Below are 9,608 nucleotides of genomic sequence, written 5' to 3' on the forward strand. Positions count from 1 at the left end.
CTCGGCGGCTTTATGCTTCGAAGTGGTCGGTTTTCTCCGGCTGGTGTACAGCTCGGAGCCTTTCACCCCTCGAATGTGAGGTAACGGAGGTTCTCTCCTTCCTACAAGAGCTGTTGGATAAGGGCAGATCCCCTTCCACGCTCAAAGTGTATGTGGCGGCTATTTCAGCGTTCTCCGGTTCAACGCTGGGTCAGTCACTGGGAAGGAATGATTTAGTCATCCGCTTCCTCAGGGGAGCTAGGAGACTGAATCCACCCAGACCTCCTTCAGTCCCTATGTGGGACCTTTCTACGGTCCTGGCGGCCATGAAAGGTGCCCCTTTCGAGCCTATCCAGTCTATTAGCCTCAAACATTTGTCTTTCAAAACAGTGTTTTTGATGGCTCTCGCTTCAGTGAAGCGCATAGGCGATCTGCACGCGCTCTCTGTGAGCCCGGCGTGCTTGGAGTTTGGTCCTAATGACTCTAAAGTCATACTCAAACCTAAGCACGGCTATGTGCCGAAATCCCTCAACACGCCTTTTCGGGCTCAGGTTATTTCCCTGGCTGCCCTGCCGGCATCGAGTGAGGAAGGGGACTCGAGTTTTCTTTGCCCTGTTAGGGCTTTAAGAGCTTATATGTCCCGCTCTGCTGTCTTCAGACAGACAGAGCAGCTCTTTGTCTCGTTCAGCGGACGTTCCAAAGGAATGGCTGTTTCGAAACAAAGTCTATCCAGATGGATAGTTGACGCCATAGCGCTGGCTTATACTGCCAAGGGCATTCCATGCCCGTTGGGAGTTAGAGCGCACTCTACGAGAAGCGTTGCTTCTTCGTGGGCTTGGTCCAGCGGGATTTCCCTACAGGATATATGTACGGCGGCAGGCTGGGCCTCTCCGTCTACATTTATCAGGTTTTATAACCTAGAGGTTCCCGCCTTACAGGCTAAGCTTTTGTCGGTGTAATCTGTTCAGCCGTCTAGTCAGACCGCTGAAACCCATGCGCAATGCGCTACCGACTATCTTGGGCAGAACTGTGTAAGACCCACATTTCCCACATTAGTTCAGGTTCCCTACCCTGTCTATGTGATGGTATACTTGCGTCTGTGGACATGTCTATTCTACGACGCTACAGTATAGGGAATTAAGGCTCCCACCCTTATTCCCTGACTCTGTGTGAGTCAATCTGGTGATTATGCACTGTATGCCTGAAATAGCTTCCGGTGATCAGTGTTTTTATCCCAGCACGCACGGCGTTTTGCAAGGGGTTCCCGTAGCGTTTTGATAAAACGCAGTACGAGAGAACTCTCGTAAGAGAACGTACTCGGTTACTAACGTAACCTCGGTTCTCTCTAGAAGAGGGAACGAGTACTGCGTTCTCTGCCGTGCGTACGGTTCACTCTGGTTCGCTTCGGCGATCAAAATCAAGTGAATCAGCCTTCTCGAGCTCCTTTTATAGAGGTAAGCCACGCCCGTTTCGGCGGGAAGTGGCGAGGAGGGCGCGAAGCGCCCTCATTGGCCTGACGTCATCTCAGGCCTCGCTCGATAGGCTTATGCAGTTGCCGCAGAGCAGCCAATGAGCGAGCAAGCCGTCTTGCCATAGCTGACTGCTGCTGCCGCAACGCGTTTTACATATATGAAAATTAAAGGATAATTTTTTTGCTTCAGTGTTTCGTGAAAAGAGACTTTTCCCGTAGCGTTTTGATAAAACGCAGTACTCGTTCCCTCTTCTAGAGAGAACCGAGGTTACGTTAGTAACCGAGTACGTTTTCAAGCCTGCCTGAAGAAGATATAGTAAACGTCGCGAAGGCTTGTGTTCTCTTTTCAATTTTTTCCTTTTATTTTATTATTTTATTATTTACATTTATTTACCATTTTACTTTTGGGATTGATGAGATGCTGCTAGGATGGATGTCTTTAGAGGCCGTGTGAGACAGAGAAACTCCACGTTATAGACTCAGACTCTCCAGCAGTTCTCCTGTTCAGAACAGAACAATTATAGGGTAGAAATATGAATATGAATTCCCAGACTTTTGACCACACAAATGGTCATAGGGTTAGGGAATTCAGAAACACGGCCAGGGCCCTTACAAAAATTACCTACAGGAATCCTGCAGGATTTTTCGCTAGGGATGGGCGATACCAGTTATTTTCTTTTCGATCCGATACCAAGTATTTTCAAGACAAGTATCGGCGATACCGATACCGATACTTCTATGAAAATGTATTACGTAAGTGATTTTATAGAGTCTTTTGATTGTAACATTATTAATAAATAAAATGGACATGAAAAGTTTTGCTTACGTTTATTTTTAAACACTGAACACTTTTACCACATTTCTTCCCTTTATAGATTTTTTAAATCAAACAAGTTGAAATTAACAGTTTCCTCTTGAGCCTGTTTTTTCTATGACTGATAAACTCTCCAGCTTAATAATAAAATAAAACAAATCCCTGATAAAAGACTGGAATGCACTTAAAATAAAACCAGGGATGACTGTTAGGCTGAGAACAGTGTCATAGTATGTTATTTAAATGTCAAACTTGAACTTCAGGCTGAATTTTAAGTTGTAATGTTCATATGTGTACTGATATACGCAGCCAGCATGAGTCGGATTTATAGGAAAAAGAGAATGTTGACATTTTTCCCCTTTAGTCTGTTCCTTCTTTGACTGATCAACTCCCCTGCTTTGGAAAAAATTCTCTCAGAAGGGACAGATGATGCAGTGATCCCAAGATATTTCTTTGCCAGTTTGCTGAGAGCTGGAAAGGTCTGTTCATGATTTCTCCACCAAACTAATGGGTCTTGGTTTCGGGGAACTACTTTTTCCTCAGCATAGCGACGCATTTCAATTATGGAATTGCTGCTTCCTGATTGTTGTTGCTGTGCTGATAGAACCTGCGAGTCAAAATCCCCCCATATGCCTCCTTTGGCTGTAGATGATGCAGTACATGGGGTCATTGACGGAGTCACTGATGATGCTGAGCTTGCTGTAGGTACTGACACAGACCTTAGGGCAGATGTTGAGGTAGCTTCTGGTGCAGCAGCCAAGTGGACATCCCGCATTTCAGAAAGGAGTCGCTTTTTTACAGCTTCTACATGATCTTTGTAATGAAATGCCAGGTGCTTAAACCTTATGTCAACAAAGGTGCTGGCACCAAGACTGTGTATGGTTTCAAGTCCACGGAATCTCCGCTGACATTGGTTGGCTAGTTCTGTGGCAAAAGAGCTTCCTTGACGCTCAGTGGCAGCAGGGATACTAGGGGAATGACCTTTGAGACAGAAGTGTATTTTTCTGCTGATACTTCACGTGTTGCCTCCTCAAAAGGTTTCAGGGCCTCAATGGTCAGGTGGATAACAGACTGCTCTTCAGTTGTAAAGCACAGGTCACTCTTTCCAAGTAAACAGAGGGCTGTGGTAACTGGATCTATTTGTTCATGTAGCCTCTCCAACATGTAAAAAGCTGAATTCCACCTGGTTTCAACTGAAATAATCAGTTTATGTTCTGCCACTTTCAGTTGATTTTGTATCTGTTTAAGTTTCTCTGTGGCTTTTGTGCTATGGTGGAAAAAGGATACAATGCTTCTGCATTTTTCCAGCAGATGAACGGTCTCCGGAGATGCCTTTAATTGCATCTTTGACCACCAAGTTTAATGTGTGGGCAAAAGCAGAAACCATGTTTGCACCGTTTGTGACAACTGCAAGCACCTTTTGAGTAATGCCCCATTCTTCAGCTATTCTTTTCAGCTAATATTGTCACCTGTGTGCTGTACACTGAAATGGCAGGTTTCTAGCACAAAATCATGCGTTTGCCAGCTGTTGTCAATACAATGACAGGTCACAGTTAAATATGCCTCTGTGGACCTTGAGGTCCACATATCTGTTGTGAGAATGACATGGTTTGCATGTTGTAATGTTGTCATTACGTTGGCTTTACATTCAGCATACATATTGTTAATTGTACAGTCCATCAGCTTTTTCCGGGAAGGGATTTGGTAATGTGGATCAAGAATCTTGACAAGAGCAATAAAACCTTTGTCTTCTACAACTGAGATTGGCTGGAGGTCCCTTACAATCATCTCTCCTATGCGTCTTGTAATTTCTGATGCTCTCTGCGAGTCATCTATAAAATATAATACATATATTATGTTCTTGAAGCTGTGTTACAGGCATTAAGAATTTATAATGATAGTAAATCTCTCCCGTATTACTTGACACTTAAACTGTCATTTGTTTAATACATTTTTTTTAAATGATAATTAATTACTACAAATGATTTAATCAAAGTAGCTTATAGCTAAAAATAATGTGACTTGACTTTTTGAATTCAAATAATCAAACCACAACTTGATACCTGGGTAATGTTGACCTCTCTGAAAGCATTCTGCTAATGAACTCTGCCTCGAGCCAGAAGATGGGGGTCGTGGTTGTGTTACCTCCTCTGCTCGCTTCAGCTGCACTTCGTCCTGCTCTTTAGGGTGTTTTGCTTTAAGATGTTTTGTCAAATTTGTGGTATTACCACAGTGGCGTATTTTTTTTTTTTTTACAAACGTCACACGAGGCTTCATCAGTATTTACTGGAGTGAAATAACCCCAAATTACGCTTCTCTTTCTTTCACTCATCGCAGTCATGCACTCGAACACCTTTCTTAAACCTGCGCTGACCGACTGTTTGAGTGTGCTGCAGGATTTTTCGCTTGATCTTTCGCTTGTGTTGGATGTTCCTGCATGTTTCTGCGTGATGATAAAAAGTGAACTCAGACAATCAGGTGATCAACCAGGTATTCGACTACTCACACTGACTTAAGTTCAAATGCCATCGAAGAATTTCTCTGCATCATCGGCACTACAATAGAGTTTTGGTTTTCCGTCCACATGGATACACAAGGGAGTGCTTGCAGCCCGCTCCACGTAGTTTCTTTTTTATAGTGTCCAACTGCCTGCGTCGTTTGACCAGCGGCCTGTACCATGAAGCCGGCTTAGGTGGCTAGCCAGCTATGTTCCAGTTTAGTTTCCGCCAACCCTGGGTTTTAGCTACTATGAAAGTAGCTCGGTTTTAATCGGTGTTCGTTGCCATGGTATCGTACGCTGCACGGCTACCCTGCTCCGGGGCAGGCTATGTTCTGGATTCGAGATCTCAGACTGAGAGCAAAGAAACACATAGGTGACGTAACTTATTCCCAGCGTCTGTTCTCTGTTGCAATGGCTTCACCTTTTCTCCCAAATCCTGTGGATATCTCCCCGCAAATTGTTAAACGAGCACTTCGTAGAGAAAGAGTTTTTGGGGACAGACAAAATCCATTTGATTTTCCTGACAGTTACTTGTATGAAAGATACAGATTTTCCGCGGAAGGAATGTCTTATCTTTGTGAACTTCTTGAGCCGCACATAACGAATGTGACTTGTCGAAGCCATGCCCTTACTGTACCGCAAATGGTATGTATTGCGTTGCGTTTTTTTGCAAATGGTACTTGTATGCGGTCGGGGATGCAGAGAATCTAGGGGAAAACACGGCCTGTCGAACCATTCGCAAGGGTCCTTGCTCTGCAGGGGTACATAAACAGCTTCATTGTGTTCCCTGGACATTTATCGACCATGTCCATGAAAGAGGGCTTTTACAAAATTGCCGGTAATATATCTTGATAGGGTGACATCACATGAACAAATTAACCTTTCACACTCATTTTTTTCTTCTTCAAAAAAGCATATTTCACACTTAGAAATCTATTATACAGTAGTCTGCAGTAGCTACCTGTTAAGAATGATTTTAAATATATATATTTAATTCCTATGATAGGATTCCCTAGAGTCATAGGAGCAATAGACTGCACACATGTTGCAATCTCCACAGCTCTCGGAGAACATGAGGCAGATTATGTGAACAGAAAGTCCTTTCACAGCCTTAATGTTCAGGTAGGGCTACTATATAGCCTATGTGAAGTGATTTTTATTTGCATTGAGATCAATCTTTAAATAAATAGTGACTAACAGGACAATTATTTACTGTACATCTGCAGATGATCATGATCACAAGTTCGGATGCCGAATGGCCTGGCTCAGTGCATGACTCACGAATTTTCCGTGAGTCTATTTTGTGTCAGCGCTTTGAGGAAGGCAAGTTAAATTTGGTACAGTACACTTTAAAGTTTTAATTTTAATAGCAAAACTTGCACAATGTTCCCCTTTTCTGTTCTATGACAGGGCTTTTTGATGGCCTGTTGGTAGGAGATCGAGGTTTTGCATGCCTGAGGTTTTTGCTAACCCCCTATCCTGACCCTCAGATAGGGCCACAAAACCGCTTCGATGTGGCCCTCAGTAAAACCAGGGTCAAGATCGAGATGACTGTGGCATCCTATAGGCACGTTTCAACTGCGAGTGTCACCAGAGCGGGCATCACAGATAGTGCCATTCTGCACAACATAGCCACTATCAGAAAGGAGCGAGTACCACCACAGAACCAGCTTCTCCCCGATGAAACTGACCCCATCACACTGGACCACCCAGCTGGCGCAGCTGTCAGAGATGCAATCACAACACAATATTACTGACACTGCAGATAGGTCTCAAACTGTTTTATTGGTCATCATGTGGCTAGGGGGGGGGGGGAGAAAGAGAGCAAGAAAAATTACATTAATAAACATTTATAGTGTTCATACTAAAGGGTTACTTGGTTAAAAAAAAGTTCACATACTGAGATCAGTTTTTCCAGCTGTTTGATCTCCAATTTAATTTTTTAATTTGGAGCCTCATCTCACAGTCCAGCTCCTTCATCTCACAGTCCAGCTCCTTTAGCTCACAGTCCAGCTCCATCTCAGTCCAGCTCCTTTAGCTCTCAGTCCAGCTCCATCTCAGTCCAGCTCCATCTCAGTCCAGCTCCTTTAGCTCACAGTCCAGCTCCTTTAGCTCACAGTCCAGCTCCTTCATCTCACAGTCCAGCTCCTTCATCTCAGTCCAGCTCCTTCATCTCACAGTCCAGCTCCTTCATCTCACAGTCCAGCTCCTTCATCTCACAGTCCAGCTCCTTTAGCTCTCAGTCCAGCTCCTTCATCTCACAGTCCAGCTCCTTTAGCTCACAGTCCAGCTCCATCTCAGTCCAGCTCCTTTAGCTCTCAGTCCAGCTCCATCTCAGTCCAGCTCCTTTATCTCACAGTCCAGCTCCTTCATCTCACAGTCCAGCTCCTTTAGCTCACAGTCCAGCTCCATCTCAGTCCAGCTCCATCTCAGTCCAGCTCCTTTAGCTCACAGTCCAGCTCCTTTAGCTCACAGTCCAGCTCCTTCATCTCACAGTCCAGCTCCTTCATCTCAGTCCAGCTCCTTCATCTCACAGTCCAGCTCCTTCATCTCACAGTCCAGCTCCTTCATCTCACAGTCCAGCTCCTTTAGCTCACAGTCCAGCTCCTTTAGCTCACAGTCCAGCTCCATCTCAGTCCAGCTCCATCTCAGTCCAGCTCCTTTAGCTCACAGTCCAGCTCCTTTAGCTCACAGTCCAGCTCCTTCATCTCACAGTCCAGCTCCTTCAGCTCACAGTCCAGCTCCTTTAGCTCACAGTCCAGCTCCTTTAGCTCACAGTCCAGCTCCTTTAGCTCACAGTCCAGCTCCTTTAGCTCACAGTCCAGCTCCTTTAGCTCACAGTCCAGCTCCTTCATCTCACAGTCCAGCTCCTTTAGCTCACAGTCCAGCTCCTTTAGCTCTCAGTCCAGCTCCTTCATCTCACAGTCCAGCTCCTTTAGCTCACAGTCCAGCTCCATCTCAGTCCAGCTCCATCTCAGTCCAGCTCCTTTAGCTCACAGTCCAGCTCCTTCATCTCACAGTCCAGCTCCATCTCAGTCCAGCTCCTTCATCTCACAGTCCAGCTCCTTTAGCTCACAGTCCAGCTCCATCTCAGTCCAGCTCCATCTCAGTCCAGCTCCTTTAGCTCACAGTCCAGCTCCTTCATCTCACAGTCCAGCTCCATCTCAGTCCAGCTCCATCTCAGTCCAGCTCCTTTAGCTCACAGTCCAGCTCCTTCATCTCTCAGTCCAGCTCCATCTCAGTCCAGCTCCTTCATCTCACAGTCCAGCTCCTTTAGCTCTCAGTCCAGCTCCTTTAGCTCACAGTCCAGCTCCTTTAGCTCACAGTCCAGCTCCTTCATCTCACAGTCCAGCTCCTTTAGCTCACAGTCCAGCTCCTTTAGCTCTCAGTCCAGCTCCTTCATCTCACAGTCCAGCTCCTTTAGCTCACAGTCCAGCTCCATCTCAGTCCAGCTCCATCTCAGTCCAGCTCCTTTAGCTCACAGTCCAGCTCCTTTAGCTCACAGTCCAGCTCCTTCATCTCACAGTCCAGCTCCTTCATCTCACAGTCCAGCTCCTTCATCTCACAGTCCAGCTCCTTCATCTCACAGTCCAGCTCCTTCATCTCACAGTCCAGCTCCATCTCAGTCCAGCTCCTTTAGCTCACAGTCCAGCTCCTTTAGCTCACAGTCCAGCTCCTTCATCTCACAGTCCAGCTCCTTCAGCTCACAGTCCAGCTCCTTCATCTCACAGTCCAGCTCCTTTAGCTCACAGTCCAGCTCCTTTAGCTCTCAGTCCAGCTCCTTCATCTCACAGTCCAGCTCCTTTAGCTCACAGTCCAGCTCCAGCTCAGTCCAGCTCCATCTCAGTCCAGCTCCTTTAGCTCACAGTCCAGCTCCTTCATCTCACAGTCCAGCTCCTTCATCTCACAGTCCAGCTCCTTCATCTCACAGTCCAGCTCCATCTCAGTCCAGCTCCATCTCAGTCCAGCTCCTTTAGCTCACAGTCCAGCTCCTTTAGCTCACAGTCCAGCTCCTTTAGCTCACAGTCCAGCTCCTTTAGCTCACAGTCCAGCTCCTTCATCTCACAGTCCAGCTCCTTTAGCTCACAGTCCAGCTCCATCTCAGTCCAGCTCCTTTAGCTCTCAGTCCAGCTCCATCTCAGTCCAGCTCATTTAGCTCACAGTCCAGCTCCTTCATCTCACAGTCCAGCTCCTTTAGCTCACAGTCCAGCTCCTTCATCTCACAGTCCAGCTCCTTCATCTCACAGTCCAGCTCCTTCATCTCACAGTCCAGCTCCATCTCAGTCCAGCTCCATCTCAGTCCAGCTCCTTTAGCTCACAGTCCAGCTCCTTTAGCTCACAGTCCAGCTCCTTTAGCTCACAGTCCAGCTCCTTTAGCTCACAGTCCAGCTCCTTCATCTCACAGTCCAGCTCCTTTAGCTCACAGTCCAGCTCCATCTCAGTCCAGCTCCTTTAGCTCTCAGTCCAGCTCCATCTCAGTCCAGCTCATTTAGCTCTCAGTCCAGCTCCATCTCAGTCCAGCTCCATCTCAGTCCAGCTCCTTTAGCTCACAGTCCAGCTCCTTCATCTCAGTCCAGCTCCTTCATCTCACAGTCCAGCTCCTTCATCTCACAGTCCAGCTCCTTCATCTCACAGTCCAGCTCCATCTCAGTCCAGCTCCTTTAGCTCACAGTCCAGCTCCTTTAGCTCACAGTCCAGCTCCTTCATCTCACAGTCCAGCTCCTTCATCTCACAGTCCAGCTCCTTCATCTCACAGTCCAGCTCCTTTAGCTCACAGTCCAGCTCCTTTAGCTCACAGTCCAGCTCCATCTCAGTCCAGCTCCATCTCAGTCCAGCTCCTTTAG

The 9,608-nt window shown here is 46.5% G+C and overlaps 1 pseudogene across 1 annotated transcript; it reads left to right on the forward strand.

The window, feature by feature from the left end:
- The first annotated feature begins 5,175 nt into the window (after positions 1 to 5,175).
- LOC307164709 (putative nuclease HARBI1) lies at positions 5,176 to 6,521 on the forward strand (annotated as a pseudogene). Its single transcript has 4 exons — positions 5,176 to 5,602; positions 5,771 to 5,886; positions 6,075 to 6,087; positions 6,175 to 6,521. The product of its transcript is annotated as a putative nuclease HARBI1 (transcript).
- The last annotated feature ends 3,087 nt before the right edge of the window (positions 6,522 to 9,608 follow it).

The sequence above is a fragment of the Squalius cephalus genome, assembly GCF_949319135.1.
Source record: "Squalius cephalus genome assembly, chromosome: 9".
NCBI lineage: Eukaryota > Metazoa > Chordata > Actinopteri > Cypriniformes > Leuciscidae > Squalius > Squalius cephalus.